The sequence below is a fragment of the Apteryx rowi genome, unplaced genomic scaffold (genome assembly GCF_003343035.1).
Source record: "Apteryx rowi isolate R43461 unplaced genomic scaffold, aptRow1 scaffold_431, whole genome shotgun sequence".
In the NCBI taxonomy this organism is placed as follows: domain Eukaryota; kingdom Metazoa; phylum Chordata; class Aves; order Apterygiformes; family Apterygidae; genus Apteryx; species Apteryx rowi.
The window spans coordinates 643,924-663,702 of NW_020450685.1; the positions used below are offsets into that span (position 1 = coordinate 643,924).

The window sequence follows — 19,779 nt, forward strand, 5'->3', positions numbered from 1 at the left end:
CCCCATCATTGACTTTCAAAGAGGATAAGATTTCAAACAACAAAATCTACCCTGACTTCCAGGAGATGCAATGAGAAAGGATTTACTTTTCGTTGTATCTTCTAAACAGCCCCAAATAAATTCAAGTTTCAGCTAGTTCCTTATAAGAAATAGGTCTTTTTAGCTTGCTGGGACAGACATGCAAGTCAGGATTTTCTTGCCTATGTCTTATCTAGGATTTTTCATCCCCTTTATTTGCTCTCTTCTGGCACCATTTTATTCTTATTTTAAAATAAAAGCTACAACGGCTGTTCTATTTTCATGGAAATTGCCCAGCAGTAAGAATTTYAGCTCATTTCCAGAAGAATAATCTTTGTGCTTGTCAATTCACCCAGGTTACTTTGCAGGCTTTCACACAGCAATTTACTAATTAATGACAAATTAAATAGCATTTTATATGAGGAAGACTTCAGAGGTGGGGCATAAAGTTAGGGATTCCTGATGTATCTTCAGACTGGCCACAGTCTATTTGCGTGACAATAAGGCTGTTAAAATTTTTGGAGTCTGCTGTGCTGCCCAGCAGAAAATAACCCCCTTTTGATATATAGGCACATTTCCTTTAGTCATATATATATTTACATTCTGTTCAACACTCTTGGTGTGCCTTAAAACATGCTTATATTTCAAAACTACAGAGGTATCATATTAACACTTTGCTGCACTCCTTGGGAAAAATCATTCAGGCTGTTCTGAGAGATTTAAACTACGCTATCAAAATGCATTGCTTTACAGCAGGGCTTCACTCTGAAGGAGTGTGGGAATCGTTTACAGTGCTGTGCTCCTCTGGGCTTCTCACTGGGGGCCTCATTTCAGATTTAGCTATTTTCTAGTGCTCAGGATTGGCCTAATTTTATTCCCACTGAAACCAACAGGTGGCTCGTGCTTGACTTGAACAGGACTTCACCATGATACAACACATGTGAAGGAACCCTTGAATTCCCACCCTGAACTGCCCCGGGGAGACCCACAGGGCCATTTTCAGTTGCTTCAGCCTTTTCTTCAACATCAGTGTCCCTTGTGCCTCGCCAGGCCAGTCAAGTCCAGCATTTTGGGTAGGGTGGCAGCACAAAGCTTCTTAGGGGGCTGCAAACCTTCTCCACTGTGTAATCAGTCCTATGCCAAAGGCTCAGGCATCCCCAGGAGACACTGGGTGCATGCCTCATTGCATGGCAGCATGCACTCGTAGTAGTTTTTGACTTCCTGACCTGATGCATACTGCATTCCCAGAATGGGATTACTGGTATATCCAACAGATCAGGGATGGTTATATTTTGACCTCTAATGCTAGAAGGGACAGCAGGGCATTGCCTGGGGTGGGAGCAGATCATGCCCCTGTGCCATATATTGGCTACTTGGACTAAAGCGCTTCTGGTTGCATCTCAGCTGCTTTGTACCACAACAGTTCTCCTACAGCGTACATGCGGCATTAAACCATTCATCAGCCACAATTTCTCTTAGGTTGGATGGTGCAGGAAGCTGGGCTAGTCTCCACAGACTTGAAGGTAAGTGCCATAAGGCACAAAAAAAGGTTCACCTTCTAAAGAAACTGAATGTTTGATCACAGGTTAGCATTCCACAAAGCTGCGTGCTGTTACTATGACAAGTTCTTAAAACTAGAGCTAGCTAATAAAAATTTTTTATTGATTGTCATGCCACATCAGGTCAAAAATTCATCTAGTGTTTTATTGCATTCCTAGCACCAGATGTTTCAGAGGAAGGTGTGAAACTCCCATAACAGAATTATGCAATAACTTGCTTATGAGAGAAGCTTCCTCCTAAGCCCAATGTTTACTGGTTAGCATTATTACTCTTCTTCCTATAAGCTATCATCCTATATAAAGTGGCTGCAGCTGTCCTTACTTCACAAACTATCAAGTCTTGCAATCTTGGTTTTATTATCCTAATGTTACCCAGCAGCAATGAGTTCCACAAGTTAACACATGTATAAACAGTATTTCATTGTTTTTTGCCCCCCCCCGCCCTTTTTTTAAAGCTTCATTTGACATAATCTATGGAAAAAAAAAGAAAAAGTAAAGTATCTGCCCTGTACTAATCACTATTAAGGATTTTTCTTATACTTCCCTCAATGTTTACCTCTCTAAATTCAAACTGATTCTTTTTAATTGCAATAATTAAAGATGTGTAAAACAAATGATATACTTGCCAACTTTTGCTCCTCTCTATATTCTTGTGTTAGGTATGAATGCATATTCTTTCAATTTACTTGTTGTTTCTGTGAACAATATATGCTAACTATTTAAAAGCTCTTAATCTGACTAACCAATATAGGGAACAAGATATTTTCATAGGATGTAAAGAAAAATGGGCATGCATAAGTCCATGAATGACAAGCCAGGTCACAAAATCAAAATAACATTTCCTGCCACTGTTCTTGAATACCTACTAAAAGCCAGTGTTTTCATAAACTTTCCTAACAGAAGCTCCCTTTCAAGAGGACTAATGAAACTGAACCCAAAGCAGATGGGAATACAATCAAGACAAATTTGTTTTCCAATTCTATTCAGTTGTTGGGGATTTTTTTTCTCTGCTCTTCTACTTTCAGATTTCTCATCTGTTTTATGGGTTGCTACTCTCCTCATAGTGAAAGATCAATACATTCATATTTTTAAAGTATTTTCAGATCTTTGAGTGAAAGGGGCAACTATATCAAATTAATTTTGTTTAAAAAAAGAAATTTTACTTAAAAGTTACTTCAGTGAAAGCTTCAAAATCCAGATCAATACAGATCTGAGAACTGAATATAGTGAATCTGAACATGGTGGTATGTATGTGTTATTCAGTTTGGCTCTAATCCAATAAAGCACTTAAACACGTGCCTCATTTTACACACGGTAAGCAGTCCCATTGATCTCTGAGGCACTACTCAGGGCTAAGTGCTTTACTGGATTGGGGCCTTCTTGCTGTGGGGCAAAAATGGAAGAGCCACAACCATTAAGATACACAGGAATCCAATTACATTTCTCTCCCAATAGATCTACCTGTAAGCTCTGTTTATCACCCCGACTATACTTCTAGTCCACAAGCAGTGCTGTTTAATTTACCAGCTTCCAAAAGAGTGGATGTTATGTGAGCATTCATCTTAGCAGCTTTGACATCCTTAAAATTAACCACAGAATTTTTAAGTTTAGGCCAGGAGTAACTATTTCAGAAATAAAAGTCATAATTCCCCTCCCAAAAGGAAATGAACGTCAATGGTATTCTGCTCACTTCTAAGATTTTATTCAGTTGGCATAGGCACAACAAAAGGTTTTGCACAACAAAGCTTCCCAGTGCTAGTGAAATACTATCTTTGGCTCTTTCTTCCTACAGGATAAAAAACAAACAAGCACTCATGTTTCATTAAGGATGCAAGAAATGCATCTCTGTCCTTTTAAGAAGATGAGTCTAGACTAAATTAAGAGCTGACCTTACTGGTAAATACATTTTAACAGTTCCAAGCTAATTTGGGCTCACCTCCTGGTTAACTCAGAACTACAGGAGTTCATGCTCCCATGCTTGAATACCTCAGGTATCGCACTGCAATACAGGGAGTTAGGTTTCCATAAGGACAGGACAATCTGATCTCATAAGTGCAGGGACACAAATCCAAATCACTTGCTAGTAGCTGGCAATTACTGCATTACTTCCACATGGTTAAATGCCACAGTAAGTCTACATTAGTATTTTAGCTGGGTCCAGGAACTTCAGAAACAAGTATCCTAATCGTACCCATTTACCACAGTTTGGTTCATATCACAGAGCAAACTCAGAGTGCACAAGTGGGCTCCTTTTTGGGTGAAGTTAATCTGGAAGATGTACTCCCCAGGACAGCTGATACCCTCCAGGCACTAATGGGTATTCAGTCCAAGGGATAAGACTGGACTTAGTCCAGAATAAAACCCTCCAAAATACACTGAGTGGACCTTTTGTCCTCAGCAACAACTATGTCTCTCAGCAGGTCTTCTCCTATCGCACTGCACTGCTCAGTAATATAGACACTGCTAGTAAGCCTCAGCTTACAAATTAAGATAATTGCCTTTCCACCCAAACACCAATTCTCTCCTTCCAGTCTACTGGGCAGTAAAATCTGATCTCATTTCAGAGTGATGCAAAGCACCTCAGTGAACTGTATCTCTGCTCCAGTGAATTACAGGTGTGGGAGCACGCAGTAAGAGGCGAGATGCACTGTAGCATGGCAAGGTGCTTTCCACTCCCCACAGCCCCTGGGGCAGGCTGACCACRGCTCCCCCTTGCAGCAGGAATAGTGATATTGAAAAGTATGAAGGAGGTCACTCCCATAGAAGCTAGGTTTGCTTCTTACCTCCATTAATTGAGGAGAAAGTTCAGGAGACTATGTACTTCTTTCACATAGGTCCAAGAGAAGAACATCTGGATTTTCAACTCAACACCATTCTGTTCTCTGTCTGCACTCAGGTACSTTGCAGGAAGGTAACTCCACTGCATACATGTGATGAGCATCATGTTTTATCCTTTGCGACTACATTTTTCTGGGCTTCATGATGCTGAAGGCTCCAGTGATCAAGTTCAGAGATGATCCTGGCATGTGCCCCAACAGAGCATCAGTTTGATGTCTGAGAACCTTCTGCCCAACTTGGCAGCCCACCTATGCTGGGGCATTCATGATCACAAGGGTAGACAGTGCAGTATGGCCCGTACTTCTCCTCACCCACTCATAACACAACTCTTGCTTTACTTGACTAGTGTCCCATTTCCTCTCATTTTCCTCCCCTTTGGCACATAATACCACCTGTGGTATGGATTTCCAAGAAATTTGTTGGCTATGTACTATTAAAACTTATTCCACCTATATGGGTCTGATTGCAGTATTGAGGTTCAAGTAACTACTTTTAAAGGGACATTATAAGAAACTATCTTACCTCCTTAAAAGTTCCCATGCTTGTTTTAAGGAATAACRCACCCTCAGTTTGGCTCCCACCTGATTCCAGAAGAGCCTCAGAAATTCTGAAAAACAAAACACAGTTATCAAAGTWTTTTGTTTTTATTCAGGGTTATTTTCATCTTTATTTACACAGAACCTGAATGCAAAGATCCAGCACTTAAAGTATTGTACATCTGTGAAGAACTCTTTCCTTGCCTCTCTTTTTCAGCTACACAATTAGAGTATGTTCACAATTAAGCCAAAACAAAGATTCTTCCCCTATTACCGCCCCCTCCCCTGTCACAGAAAGTATGAAAATATTTGTTTTACACTATGAAAGCACAGCTCTGTTTAAATCCAAAAATCTAACCTGGGGGTATATGCAGTAGAAATGTGTCTTGTATAATTATCCCCTTGTGTTAGAACAATCCTATCCAGTCTAGAATCAGAGCTGGCCGCGAATTCCTCACTCTCAAGTGAGGCCGAGTGGAAAAGCAAAGACGAAAGCAAGGAAGGGGTTTTATAGTGCCTCATGCAGTCTTCTTTCTCTGACTAGAACATGATTAAAGATATCTCACATAACCTGGGAATAGGCAACACTTCCTAGCAGCTATTTCAAATTCTGCCCCAGGGCTACTAAAAGAAAACAAATAAATCCTCATTCTTGCACAGCCTTTTTCACCCACAGATTTCACTGCTAGGACACCCTGCGGCCACATGGAGAAGTTTTTCTTTCTTGTTGGCCCCCCATCATCCCCAGGTGGGCACCTAAACGATCTCGTGCAGCCAGACACGATTTGAGGAGGTGCCAGCAGGGACCTTCCTCGCCGTGGCACAGCAGAGCAGGCAGCACCACGGCAAGCCCTGGTGAACCCACCCCGAGCAGAGGGCACCCAGGACCATCACGCCATCATGTGAAAGGGGCTCATCTGCTCTCAGAAGTGTTCCCTGCACCCCTGTCCTCGCGCTGCTACGGCTGCAGCCACAGCTCCTGGAAACTTCAAGACAAAAATATTTACTTCATCATATTATAGTCCAATTCCTTTTTCATCTGTCTTCCTCACTTCTAAAATCAATTCTCACTCCATGTATTCTTTTCTTTGTTTCATTAACTGATGGTTTTAAGGCTCTCAGTGTTGCATAGTTAATAACTTTTCTGTAGCTTGACTCTTCCATCAGTTCACATTTCCAAACCAACTAATTCCTTGTTGTTTTCCAATGGTTATTAAAAGGTAGAAAAATCCAGTTTAACCCAGTCTACCGTCTGAGGGATGCATCTATATGCTAATTACCTTTCCAGTTTGCTAGCAGAAAACTCCGCATGATAGAAAGGACCATTTTCTAAAATTATCAAGGGCCAGATTTTTAGAGGTAGTTAGGTGCTTAAAGATGTATAAGTGCCTACTGGGATTTGTAGAAGTGCCTAGAGATCTAAATCTTATTCAAATCAATGTGATTGAATTAGGGGACTGAATACCTTTAAAAGCCTAGCTCTACAACAGGCAAAAAGTTTTTTTTTTCTGAAAACACATTTTTTACAAATATTTAGCTATATAATTAGAAAGTTAAGTGTTTAAGAGAGCAGGGTGATTTTTTCCCTTCAGTTAATTGAATTTTAGGTTGATCAACAGGATCCATTCACTATTCAATTTAAGATGCATTCAGCCAAGTGACTTCACCTAACCAAAAAACCTGAAAACATTTCATTATTGCCATTTTCAAAAGACAAACTTTTGTTTTGTTTGTTTCTTTAACAATGCTCGCATCAATTCTTAGAAAGGATAATACCCTGTAAGCTAAATAAAATGATATTGTTTTCTTCTTTCACCGGGAGAATTACAGAAAATGCATTTTCAATTGCATATCCCCAACTCTTTTATATAAAATTTGCTGCTTCTTGTCCAGAGCTGTGTTTCCAAATGGGTTTAAAATTCTTCGATACCCAGCTCCCGTTGACTTGTTTCTGTGTAAAAGGCTCCAAGGCCGAACTCATGGCCAGGCTATCTGCCCATTCACATCACTTAATTGAAAAGGCACCCTCAGCACTCGGCCTGGCAGCTTTAACCATCCCGTCTACCTCTGCAGCAACATCACCTATCAACATCCGACAAATAAAAAACAGCCTGAGATTCTTCTCAGAAGGGCCCTAATAGCACCAGGAAGGGGGGGGGGGGGAGGAGGTTTGTGGGGGCATCAATTCCAATGGGCTTGGGTGAATTCAGGATTTCTACACAAAGTATTGGCACAACGCTGGATCACAGGAGAGGACAGAAGTACAGATTACTCTGGACACCAAACTGATGAACTGTTTTTACAGGTAACCAAGCTTAGAAGGYTAACTCTACCAGACGGGTAGAGGCTATTACAAAGTGTTGCCTCACTCTTTAATGCCTTTAAAAACTGGAATATGGGTAAAATTTTCAGAAGAATCTCCATAAGGTTTTTCAAGAATGGCTTATAGCCTGGAGTCCAAATCTCCAAAAATATGTAGATGTTAGAGAAAGAAACAGAGAGATATCTTCYGGATCTGAGTCTTTTTGGAAAGAAACACAGTGAGTCTCATTTTAGGAACTGTAAGCCAAATACAGACCTGCTAGAGGTATGAACATATCTCAAAGAAATATGTCATTCACCTGAACATGATCTCCCGTCTTCTACTACATGAAGACTTTTAAAAGCATTTTAATTCTTTAGGATGGACATTCTATCAAAATGGCCAAAGTAGTGAAACAAGGTTTATGGCCTTGCTTTATTGTTTCATTTCATTCTAARACACAATGAGTATCATCCCACATATCTTTTAAGGCTATCATCTCATACCTTAAAAGTGCAGTTGAGCAAAAACACAGGAAAAATTTTATGTCAGAAGAGCAGTTCACCGCTTATCTGATTTGTCCCTTAATCCACAACTTGTATTTATTTCTTTCCTAGAAATACTGTAAAATTGCTTAAAGACAGGATGGCTCAAGGTCTGGTAATGGGATTTTTAGCCTTTCACACCCAGCTCATTTATCTGAACACAGGTAGGTCTCCAGGTCAGTAAGTTGTTACCCGCTGACTCTTGTCCAGTGGCCTCCACAAAATGAATAAGCAAACTTTCACAGAGTGAGTAATTATCTACCCAAGAGTTATTTGCCAGAATAAGATAGTAACAGGTGAGAGAAAAATAACCACACAAGGGCAGAGCCAAAGTCTCCTTACAAGAAAGTGTTTTTCCCCAGACACCTCTGAGTTATGCTGGTAGGGAGATTTGAGGAAGCTGCCACTATTTAGTCCATCTCTTTCAGGGAGAGATTTATTTTACTGATCCAATGCTGAACTGGATTTCTGCTGGGCTTGTTCAGTACTTTTTGTGGGCAAAACTTTCTTCCCTGCCTCCATTAAAAGCATTCTGAGCAGCTCTACCAGGTAGGGAGTCTAGAAGCCAGGGGAAATTGGCAGAGTGAGAAGGGAGACAGGAGGGCCAGAGCTGACTTAGCTGGTGTTCCCAGCTGTCAGCTTCACCTTCCACTTAAGTTCTCTTAAAAAAAAAAAACCTCTGTATATATACATATATATATATATATATAAACACACACACACATATATATATCCCTAGAGCTTTCCAAAGGGAATTAAGTTTTACTATTTACACTATTTCACTAGGTCAATGATTAAACCATCCTCTAAACAAATTAATCCATTACTTTTTCATTGCAGTTGGAAGCAATCCTTCCATTTAGATTTTAGTAGACCACTGTGGACACCCTTTAGCAAGCCAGACCTGCCACCCTGCACATCCTTAACACTTCCAGAGTGTGTTGCAGAGACCTGCCAAAGGCAGAGGCATCCTAGCAGGGCAGAACATGCAATCCTGGCAGTTCCACATAGAAAACCATCTTACTTCTTCTGAAGAGAATACCCAGCCTCTACCTCACCAGTGCAGGGATATCCTCTGCTCACAAGGATGTTCCTTCCACAAAATAAATGACCTACTCTAATAAGCCATTTGAATGCTACATACATCCAGACCTAGAGGAAGAATCCTCTGACTGTGTATCTCTGGTTGTCAAACACCATCCCCTCTCAGAACATAGTCAGAAATCATCAAGCAACTACAACCTATACAGTAAGGCAGCGCTACTCTGAAATAAATGCCATTACTCCCCTACCCCAACCACTGCCTTTGAACTACACTCATTCATCACCAGGAGAAAACTGCTCATGGGCCAGCCAACACTGAATTGAACCAGCCAGTGAACACATGCAAAACCTGTTCGCACCTCAGCAATAAACACCCTTGAGAGCAAGAACATCAAGGTCCTCACGAACCACAAAACCACTTCAGCCAATACAATAAAAAACTTCATGGAAAGCCACTGTGGTTGAAATGAAGTAAGCACAGTGCAACAGAGCAGCCTCAACTATTAAAGAGCAGAAACATACAGAGATCATGTAAAAAATAATTGCTTCATTTCTGTCCTTCCCAATTATCAAAAACAGCATGTAAATACCTGCAAAAGACAGCCTCAAATACTGAGATTCATAATGCTAAAGGATACAGCAAGCCATGAACTCAGCAGAGACACTGCTTTTATGGTGTCTTACTCTTTCTCCCATTTCTCAGTCCTTATTAAGCCCTAATTGTTCCACAGGTGTGGACTGGATCATCTTTAATGATCTACTCAATTATCATAATTAAATTAAAGGTAATTATTACCATCTGATATTTAGTTTAAGTTTGCTGCTTCTGGTTCAGACCTCACAGAGTTCTTGTATGCTCTGAAATGTGTTCATTTTTGTCCCACAAATATATCAAGTCTATAAAACTGTATCTCTAAATTGTCAAGTCTCTATCAATGCCATCAAAACAAAACAAAAACAAGCCAGTTACATGTTTGACTGATCTTTTTTCATTGGTAATTAGCATAATTCACAAGCAAGCTTGATTGATAACTGCATGCACAAATTAGGTACTCTATGGTCTGTATGGGCATCTGTATGTATATATACCTAAAATTCACGCCTCCTGCAAATACAGTAAAAATTCAATAACATTTACTGCATATCACTTTGTTGTGCCTGGTTTGCAGTGTGCTACTTATTCTACGTATACAGACAGTTCTCCTAGGAGACTAAATGTTGAATATTTAGAAGTGTCCACTATGCAAGCCAATATCTTATTAGATATCTAGGTATTTGGTTTGGTTCACTAGAACCTGTAGAATCACAGAACAATTTGGCCTGGCAGGAACCTCTGGAGGTCATCTGGTTCAACCCCCTTACYGCTGTCTAGAAGCCTGCAGACAACTGTAGGATGTCTGCACAGAGACGCTGCAGATGCATGGATGATGCATGGAGAACAAAACGCAGAATGTAAAAATCCAACCCTGTGTCACTTATAGTGTTAAAATACAGAAAGTGGAGACAAGTCMTTTTAAAAAATATTTTCTAGCTGCATTAATTTTCACTCCTGAAAGCACAGACTAAAGGCACAATTAAAATCAGGATCGCATAGGAAATACCTGACAGTTTAAGTTACACTGATTTCTAAGCTCTACATCACTGAAAATCCCTGCACATTGGAAGTTTTTGTTTGTTTAGATTAAACTAATTCTCAGCAGATTCAGCTAAACTGAAATAATCCCAATTCAAGTTTAAATAATAGTATTTATGTTGAGATGTGACATTAGTTACATAGGCTTAAAATCAGATCTCAAGATAAACCAATTAATTTTCTTGTGTAGTGATAAGAAAAAATACCGAGCTGATACCTAGCTTTTACACAGGGCATTTCACATCTCAGAAGGTGAAGGCCTCAGACCAAAGCTGTGCAGGAGTTGAGACATCTTTCCCATAAATTCGCTAATTCATTTCCTTCCAACAAGCCCCGAGCAAAGCTCTGTAAATCATTCACTGATACTGTCTCACACCAGCTATGAATATGGCACAGGGAACGCAAATCTCTAGGAGCCAAAGTCGGATTGCGTGGCTGTGTACTGGCAAAGGGTAGCACCCCTGCCAGTAGTTTCTATATCCATCATGCTCTGCATTTAGGAACAGCCCAAAGCCCATCAGATGAGCAATACATATATAGCGTTGCATATCTGTTAGGCCATAAAATGATTTCCAGATCTGCCAGGCCTGGGGTCAACTTCACGCTGTAAGCAGCAAAATCCCCAGCATACGTGGATGGCTACAAAGAGAAACTGCTGTCGGCCTCTTATAGGTGGAAACTCCCCTTGCTGTAAGAACATGCAGCACCACTTTAGGCTGAAACTGGATGTTTTCATTTGCATTGAGTAATCCACTACTGAAACACTGCTGATACTGAGGTCAGTGATGAGCATCCTGGACTGCGGTGCTAYAACAGATCCAGCGCCTGCTGCAATCAGATCACCCTCGTGTGGGTCTAAGGTGAGAGAAAAACCAATTAAATAGTATTTTGGCAACATAACATCAGAGCAAAACTGCACACTGCTGAACAACCATCTCAATAACAAGTCATGCCCGGGGTGGGGTAAGCGTGTGGGTGGGGATGAGAAAGAATGGGTCTTTGTCAGAAATCACACCGGGGTGCCAGATCAAAACATTCTTCAGGCTCGGAGGGGATCCACAACCCAAACTTAGATGCAAACCTGAATCTCATTGCTACTCCTCTCAGCACACTGAGCTAAATCAAATTCCCATGCGCAAGACTGAAACATGAATCCCAATTGCATAGCTTGGCCCCATCTCTAATTTGTAATATTATCAGTAATAAGCTTTCCAAGGAAAAGTGAAGGGGCATCACACATCTGTCACCCTGCACATAAAACACGCTGGACCAAATTCTTGCATTTACATTTTGCTATCGAAGTCTACAGAAAAATGTTGATTTAAGCTGTAGGGGCTCTGTGCCTATGTCTCCCTGTAGATATGCATGTTGTCTCTGTGCCAATGCCAGAAATACAGTCTTAGGGTTATTGAGGCAGAGGAAGCCATTGAACTCAGGAGAAATGGGAAAAAACTCGAACCCTAGTGTTTTCACTAGGATTTCTTTCATACTAATGTGAGCTTCTGAACTAATTGTTTTTCATACAAAGAGGTGGCCAGTGAGGATATACGAGTGCGTGTGTGTGTAAGGGAGGAGAGGGGTAGAGATAAATGTGAGTAGCTTTACACTAAAATTAAATCAGGCTTTTCCATAAAACAGATGTTATGTTTCCCTTTAAAAAAAATAATTAAATTAACAGTGAAGAGAAATGTTCAGGAGAAGGAATTTGGGGTTGAGATTTTGGCATTAGAAATTCCCTATACTTAATCCATAAAAGTTTTCTTTTATGTTTACAGAAGGGGGTTAAAAAAAGAAGCAAGTCTGTTACTAAAGGATTTTAAGATACAGTGGAGATGTGAAAGGCACAGAAGATTTTCATTTCCTGTGTTATAGGGTGCAAATAATATCAGTATGAAAAACCTGGCAGGAAGATTTAAGATAGCAGTTTTTACATTGATAAGTATTTGTTCATTTCCTGACAACAAAAAATATAAATCTCTTCAGAAATTAAATACCCTGGCTTGTTGAAGCACTTTTGTGACGTTCTGTGGTAGACTGGCTTCCTTTCATTGGAAATCCACAGCTAGAATAATAATCACAGCATCAGTTATTATACTTGTATCAGTTCTGTGCGGCAAGAGGCTAATACAGTGTATGGCCGAATTCTCCTACTTTTGTGTCACTTATTTTCTCTGTGGGCCAGATTTGCATTTTAATGGAAGTAGTTTATAGACTTCTTTGCTGCCTTCATAGTGCCACAAGTGGCATCATTAAGTGAGTTAAGCCGGATTAATGCTGATAGTAAAGTCAGATAATACAATAACAGAGGCCTTCATTTCCATTTGGATTAGGTGAAGAGAGCAGGCCTGTCTGGTGCAGGGTGATAATTTGTAAGCGCGATATGTTGTACTTGAGAGGATAAGATTAAATTTAGTGGGTTTAACTGTCATCCCAGTAAGTCAATTACTTCATCTTTTCAGGCTTTGAATTTCTTTTATAAATAAAATAAATGGAATATTGAGCTGCTCCACAGCCATTTCGAGCTTCCATGAAGAAGAATTACACATGCTGGGCCAAAAAAAAAAAAAAGAGAGAGAGAGGGGAGGGGAAAAAAGGGTTTCTGATTCGGCTCCATAAACAAAATATAAACTGCATTCAAGTGCCAGCATGGCAACAGCTCAGGAATATTGTCCATCTCTCATATCACAAGCATGACAGATTCCATTGTGACTTTAGTTTATCCATAATAGGAAATATTTATGTTGTTCCTGACTTTTTCTATTTGTATCTATTAGATTGTAGAAGGAATACACTAAAATCCTGATCCCTGCTATCATTTAACTCTTTTACTTTTTTACCTTTGCTTGCTATCTCCTGTATATTTAATGCTTACACCTTGCTGTTAACAGAGTCTCAAATGAAAATAAATAATGGAGATCTGTTCGATTTTGACCCGTATCAGATAAAACTTTTTTTTTTTTTTTAATTCTCCTGTCTTCTCTCCCCCCTCCACCCCCACCTGGACATCAAATCCCTGCAATACTATTTCTTGGGCATGGGAAGTTTGACAACATGCTTTCTGTAAATTAGATACAGATAGATAAGCACCAACATCTTCATTTCTAACCACAGACCCAGACTGAATACAGGTAATGTCAAGGGATGTTAGGCATGTCAACAGGGGAGTGCTTATCCATAACAAGAGATGATTTCAGAAGCCCCCCGAACTCAAGATCCTTTCACAACATTATTTGAAAGTACCTAGTGCTCTCCCGTGGTTCCTGCCATGGGGCATTATCACATGCAGGGCGGAAGAAACCTCTACTATTATGTCTTAGGCTATTGATAAAGCTCTGCACTGCAAAGAACTGAAGCCCTAAGAACAGGTGTAGCAAGGTGCTAGGCACCCTTATCTCCACCGATGCTGGGAAAGAGCTGGCATTCATCCTCGGGGAGGGAAGATGGACACAGCTGAAGGTGAAGGGAGGTGCTCTTTATTCACACAAAAATATCAGGTAATGTGCACCACTACGTAAATCAGCCAGATGTTCCCTGCATCCCAAGACCCTGGGAATCTGGTGAGATGCCTCCCCGTCGGTTCCAGCATGAAAGACACTCTACAGAAGAGGCTCAGCAGCATGCAGGACTAAATCCATTGTATGAACCTCAATAACTCAAAATGGTAGAGCACCTGGAAAGGTGGCTAAGGGTGATTTAGATAGGTCTGCTAGGATGTGTCTTTTTATGTTCCTGCAGCTCTCCCACATGTCACCAATGGCATGTCACCAATTTCATTGGGAACTAAAACCGTGGTACTACAAGGCAAAAAGTGCTCTTCTGGGTAGATGTGGAGAGAGTAAGTAGACACTTTGCCTTTTATTCTGTAACAAGGAGCAAAGTAGGTTCCACACAATTAAGCAGCCACAATTCATAAGTAAATAATTATTTACAATGGGCATTTATGGCATGATTTGCCTCTCTTTTATGATGATACAGCTCCCTGGAAGTCAGTGAAATCACCCAACTGCCAAACCTGTAAGGGAGAGAACTAGGCCCTTTCATGATACAAAACTATACAAGATAAAATGGAATGTATCAAATCACTGAATCTGTATCTTAAATGGGGGGCACTGTTTAACATAAAATGGTTCTTATGTTCTGGTTGGGAATTTTTAGCAAAGAAAAGTTGTGCTTTGAGAAGTAAGACTGATAAATAACTTCAAATTCAGAATTTCATGCTTACAGTTTGATGGTCAATTTGGCTTTTAGGTCTCTTAAAATCTGACTAACCTTTTTAAATCTTTCTTAATAGTTGACATTTTTGGACAAGTTCTATAATTACTTACATAAAGATACTAAATAGCTTTAATATTCACAGGCTTGATTTGCTGATATATGTAGTCTATAATCAAAATCCCAACCCTGAGTGTTCTTACAGATATCAGTGTCCCATTTTCTCTCAAATTAGCAATGTCACGCAAGCTTTGAGAGGCTGTAATTACAACCTCAACAGAGCAGAAAAGACCCAGCAGCCAGTCAGCCTAATTCTGCTCCAAAATAAGTCCGCCTCATCTTTAACAATAGAGGGTTCTTCTTTCTTCCATCTGAGTACTGCGACTATGATCTGAATTCTGCCTTCTTTTGACCCTGCAATGCCACAGATTGTTGTGCAAGTGTCAGTCTGGCGGAATTTGACCAGCTTGACTTTAATCTGCCCTGATTTGTCACACGGTTCTGCCAATTGAGTTCCTTAGATGGTATGGAAAATTGGTGCTGCTTTTCTCTAGCATGTGTGTTTGCACACTAGCGCGGCCCAAGGAGATTCATGTGTGCAATACACAAAGAGCACAAGAGCTCAGCCTGTTTATCACACTCAGCTAGGCTGCCACTCTGTACTTACTATGTCAGCTAACTACTCCAGGGAAATTATGTCAAAATTAGATACCTCGATGACTTCCTTTGCTGTGCAAATTGAGCATCTCACAAATAATGTGGTTAGTTTCATAACATATCTGTGAAGTAAAGCAGTATTAACCTTCATTTTCTAGGAAATGAACCACAGAAAGAGACAGGGACAGATTTAAAGGAATACAAGATGACAAGAAATGCAGATAAGTTAGTACAGATTTAATAGCACCCCAGTCACTATATTATGTTACTGTCGGTAAAGCTATGCAGAACCTCAGTTACTGGACTATCTCAGTGAAGGAAGAGAGGGATTTCTGCAGAGATCTGCACATCAAAATCCATTGAATATTTTATTTTATGGACACCTTGGTCCAAAACCTTGGAAAGCTTCAATTTATGTAAAAACAAAGGAGAAATGCGTGAAAAGCCTTTACCATGCAGATGTCCAGATGGAATGGCACCATCAGATGCCAATGGTGAATACTAAAGGACAAAATCAATGGGGTTACACCTGTGCACATAAAATCCTTAGGGCCTGTTGTTACCCCACGTTTACTCTGGTTTTATGGAGTTGTAACTTCTCTGTAACTTCTGCTTTGGGCTGGAGTAGGCTTCTCACACTGGTGTGTCTCTTCCAGGACTTTCAAATCATGAATGATGCCAGCTTTCAAGGCAAAACATTTGCAAGTGCCAACTGCTCCTAAAGCAAGAGGAAACCTGACATGGTGGTGGCTGGGTAGCATGACAAATATTTCATGGGCTAACTTCCTCCTATAAATACTAAAAATATGTTGGCTTTGCCAGAAGAGTGGCTAATTATAAAGTCATCACCCATATGGCCATAGGCCACTACTCTTTTGTAGGACAGATCCTTACTGCCTTCACAGACAACTTATGCTTTGTCTGTCTGAATGACGGACACCAGCTCCTTTTACCCTAACTCACACCCCACAGCAGTGAAGTTCAGGCATCTCAGCAACACCTGTCTTCATCAGGTTATTTTTCATCAACCTCTCTACCTTTCCACGCCTTTCTTTTCCATAGAGGTATTCTGAATCACTTCTATGGACCAGTTCCTTATCTCTTCTTCAACAAACAAAATGGAAAGTACTCGAAAATTAATGTCTGTACCTGTCACACTGGGCTGGTCTAATTAATACTTGGACAAAACATAAAGAGGTAATAAATTCTGTAAATACCAAAGATGATTATTTCTAAATCAGTTCTCATCTGAGAAAGGACAGCTATTTAATGATCACATTGATACCAGAAGCAGAAATATTTATCATCCATCAGTAGTCTTAGAGTAGATGTGCATTTTAAAAGAAGACAGAAACAAAGACAGAGAGGGATCCAAGAAAAATACAGCAGTAACTCAACTTGTCTTCAGGTAACTCTATCTGAGCAAATATTGTGTGACAGGGAGGGTTCAGCTCCTGCCAAGGTTAAGCCAGGACCAGGCCTCTCCTCACTGTGTTTTTGTTCTGCAAAGGGCAGGAGGTTTGTTAATTTAGTATTGGACAGCCTTGACAAACAGGCAGTTGTTCAAGAATATTTTAACCCTCCTAGACACATGATAAAGAATCACGGATATTACAAATGCCTTGTAAAAATGAGGGTTCTCAAGAACTGAAAGCAGCGACCTGTGCCAGAAAGACTCAAAATGAGAATTTCCACCCATGAGATCATGTTATCCCATTCACAATAGAGAACAGAAAGAAAGTTTGGGAATTCAAATCCTTTTGGACACAATACCATAGCTGCAACAGGGACAGTGGATTTATAGCTTTGTAGAACAGTTAATGGGATACACTGTTATATTTACTAAAATGTCATATCTTGTACATTATGTCAAGTTGTCCAGTATAGAGAAGTCTGTTTTTATCACACTTTTAGTAAAATGCAGCATGAAATCCATTTTAGCTATTCCAGTGAAGATTATCTGACACTAACAATAACACCCGACAGCTGCTCAGTTAAAGTCAGGTGCTCCCAGAGAGCAAAACTTTCTGCTCCAAAACTGAGGGGAAAGCAGGTATGGCAGAAAGGAAAAAAATCACAGGTTAGGTATGAACGCACGACCAGCTGATGTGCATGGTCCTCCAAGGCTGATATCAATTAAGCAAGCACTGAGCAGCTCTGGAAAAACGTAAGGGACCAGCCTGCAGAAAGCAATGCAGGGATTAAGGAGAGCAAAGATGAGTTTTAAGCAACTGCGGCCAGCCATCCCATGAACTGCTGAACACTGCACTTTTGCCCCAAATAGCCCATATTTTACAGAATTAGTCCCTATTTCATATTTACATTGCAGCTAAGTGTATTTTATAATACATATATAACCACAGATGTGTAGATAAATGGGTAACAGGCCAGCCAATATACATATGAAGTATTAGCAGTAACATTTGAGTCTAATGTGGGCTAAGATCACTGCATACAGGCTCAGCGTACATGCGTGTACATAAGAATCATGCCTTTTTTCTTTTCTTACATCCTTTTTTTTCCTAATACTTTTGCTTTAAAATACAGAATATACTGGCTTAAGAAGAGGAATAAGAGGAATTCTTTCAAAGAAAGAGGAATAAATTGTAACCTGGATACAACAGTTTGATTTACATGTTGGGGAGGGGCAACAAGAGGGTTAGCAAGAGATGTATGCAGGTACATTAGTTTTGCCGTTAACAAACTCAGTCTCTGAACTGCATCTATGAAAAGCTTAGCTGCCAAAAGAAAAAAAGCACAGTACATTGCAACTGTGCACTCAGAAAGCTAATGAAGCATTTTAGGGATGAAAAACAGAGTGCAGCAAGCCTAGACCAATAAAGATGGGCTGAACTCTAAAAATGAAATTAGCGTAAATATACAATAATCTGAATAAATGTTATATGAGAATGCATTTGCGCAAATTCCAGTGCAGAAAATGTGTGCTATTACAATGTTTCTTGAGCATGCAATCATGTAACCAGTGACTGAATTATAATATATATGTACAATGGATTTAAAGTTGAATATGCTGTCTTATCCTCTGCATTTTCTAGCCTTTCAAGGTAGAACCATGAACTTTTCGGAGTATAGTTTTGTCTGTGGATTTTTTAAGCCTTCTATTATATTTCCATGCACAGGGAAGAAAGTCCTCGTGTACCTCATGACATTTCCACATGCCTCACTGCATACAATAGGAAATCTTTCAGAAGATGCAGTTACTTTGAGGATTGACTTGTCCTATAATGAAAACATATCTGTCAGATTGCCTAAGATTTRGAGACCTCTTGGACTGAAAGTGCGTGGAGTGCAGTTTATATGTTGGTTTAGAAGATTTTATCACATGTTCTACATACCTGATATTCATTTAACGAATTCTCAAATAACATAATCTCCATTTTTGTATTATACTTTTATAAGACTTTCTTTATAAAGAAGGTTAAGGTAATTTACTCACAATGTTTATTATATATGAAGTTGTAGAAATAATGAGGGCAATAAAATTGAATTTAGCATTGTCTTTATTGGTATGAAGGTTACATTCATAAGCTTTGTTTGTTTTAATAGGTTTATTGCACAGTCTTAGACATATGCTATTATGTGACGATGGATATGCTTTGAATATTTTTGTAATTGTGGGTAGTATAAAAGTCATTTTCTGTTAGATTGCACAAATCCATTACATTAGTAGAAAGATACATTATTGTAATAGGATTAATGTGCAACACATAAACATGATCAGTAATATTCTTTTTGATAAATTATCTCATTTTAATCACTTGGAATGTAGAGAGATTTCAGGATAGTTCCATCTTTGATTTGCATAATTGTATTACAGACAGACAAATTGCATTATATTCTTCATTAACAATAGATGGCTTGTATAACTATTGTATTTTTGAAGGCATTGCTCTTATGTTCATCCTGTAATTTGTCATTTTCTGACACTACTGTTTAGTTTAGTTTGGAGAGAATAGAAACTAAAAGATTATTTGATTTTAGCTGAGTACAGTAATATCTTTGCATTCAACTGTAATGCAGTAAGCTATTGTTTGTTTTAACAAATTAGAATTCAACAGCTAAAGTTCRTTAAAAATATTCTTCTCGTTTGTGGCAGATCCCACATTCATGGCTTTTCACAGCAAAGTGTCAGCACTTGTAAATGAGCTTCAATATAAGAACACAACATAACATTAAATTAGATCCATCAGAACGTTTTCTACTTCTCTGCTTGGGCTGTCGCCCCCTCCCCTTTCATATTTCTTCTCCCTTACACACACACACACACACACACACTCTGCCTAGCTTTCCTTGAGTTCTTTAGGGTTTTGTAATTCCTTACGGTAAATAAAACAGCTGAATTGCAAATTATATCATAAAATGTATTATTAATTTTGTCAATGGCAAATCCATCTCTTTTAAGATTGTGTATTTT

At 39.5% G+C, this 19,779-nt stretch overlaps 1 long non-coding RNA gene across 4 annotated transcripts in view; it reads right to left on the reverse strand.

The window, feature by feature from the left end:
• LOC112971257 overlaps positions 1–19,779 on the reverse strand; it is a 134,469-nt gene that overhangs the window by 81,638 nt on the left and 33,052 nt on the right. For all 4 annotated transcript variants that reach the window (XR_003255285.1, XR_003255287.1, XR_003255284.1 and 1 more), the window contains exon 3: positions 4,938–5,022. This is a non-coding gene — a long non-coding RNA (uncharacterized LOC112971257). The remainder of the gene's footprint in view (positions 1–4,937; positions 5,023–19,779) is intronic.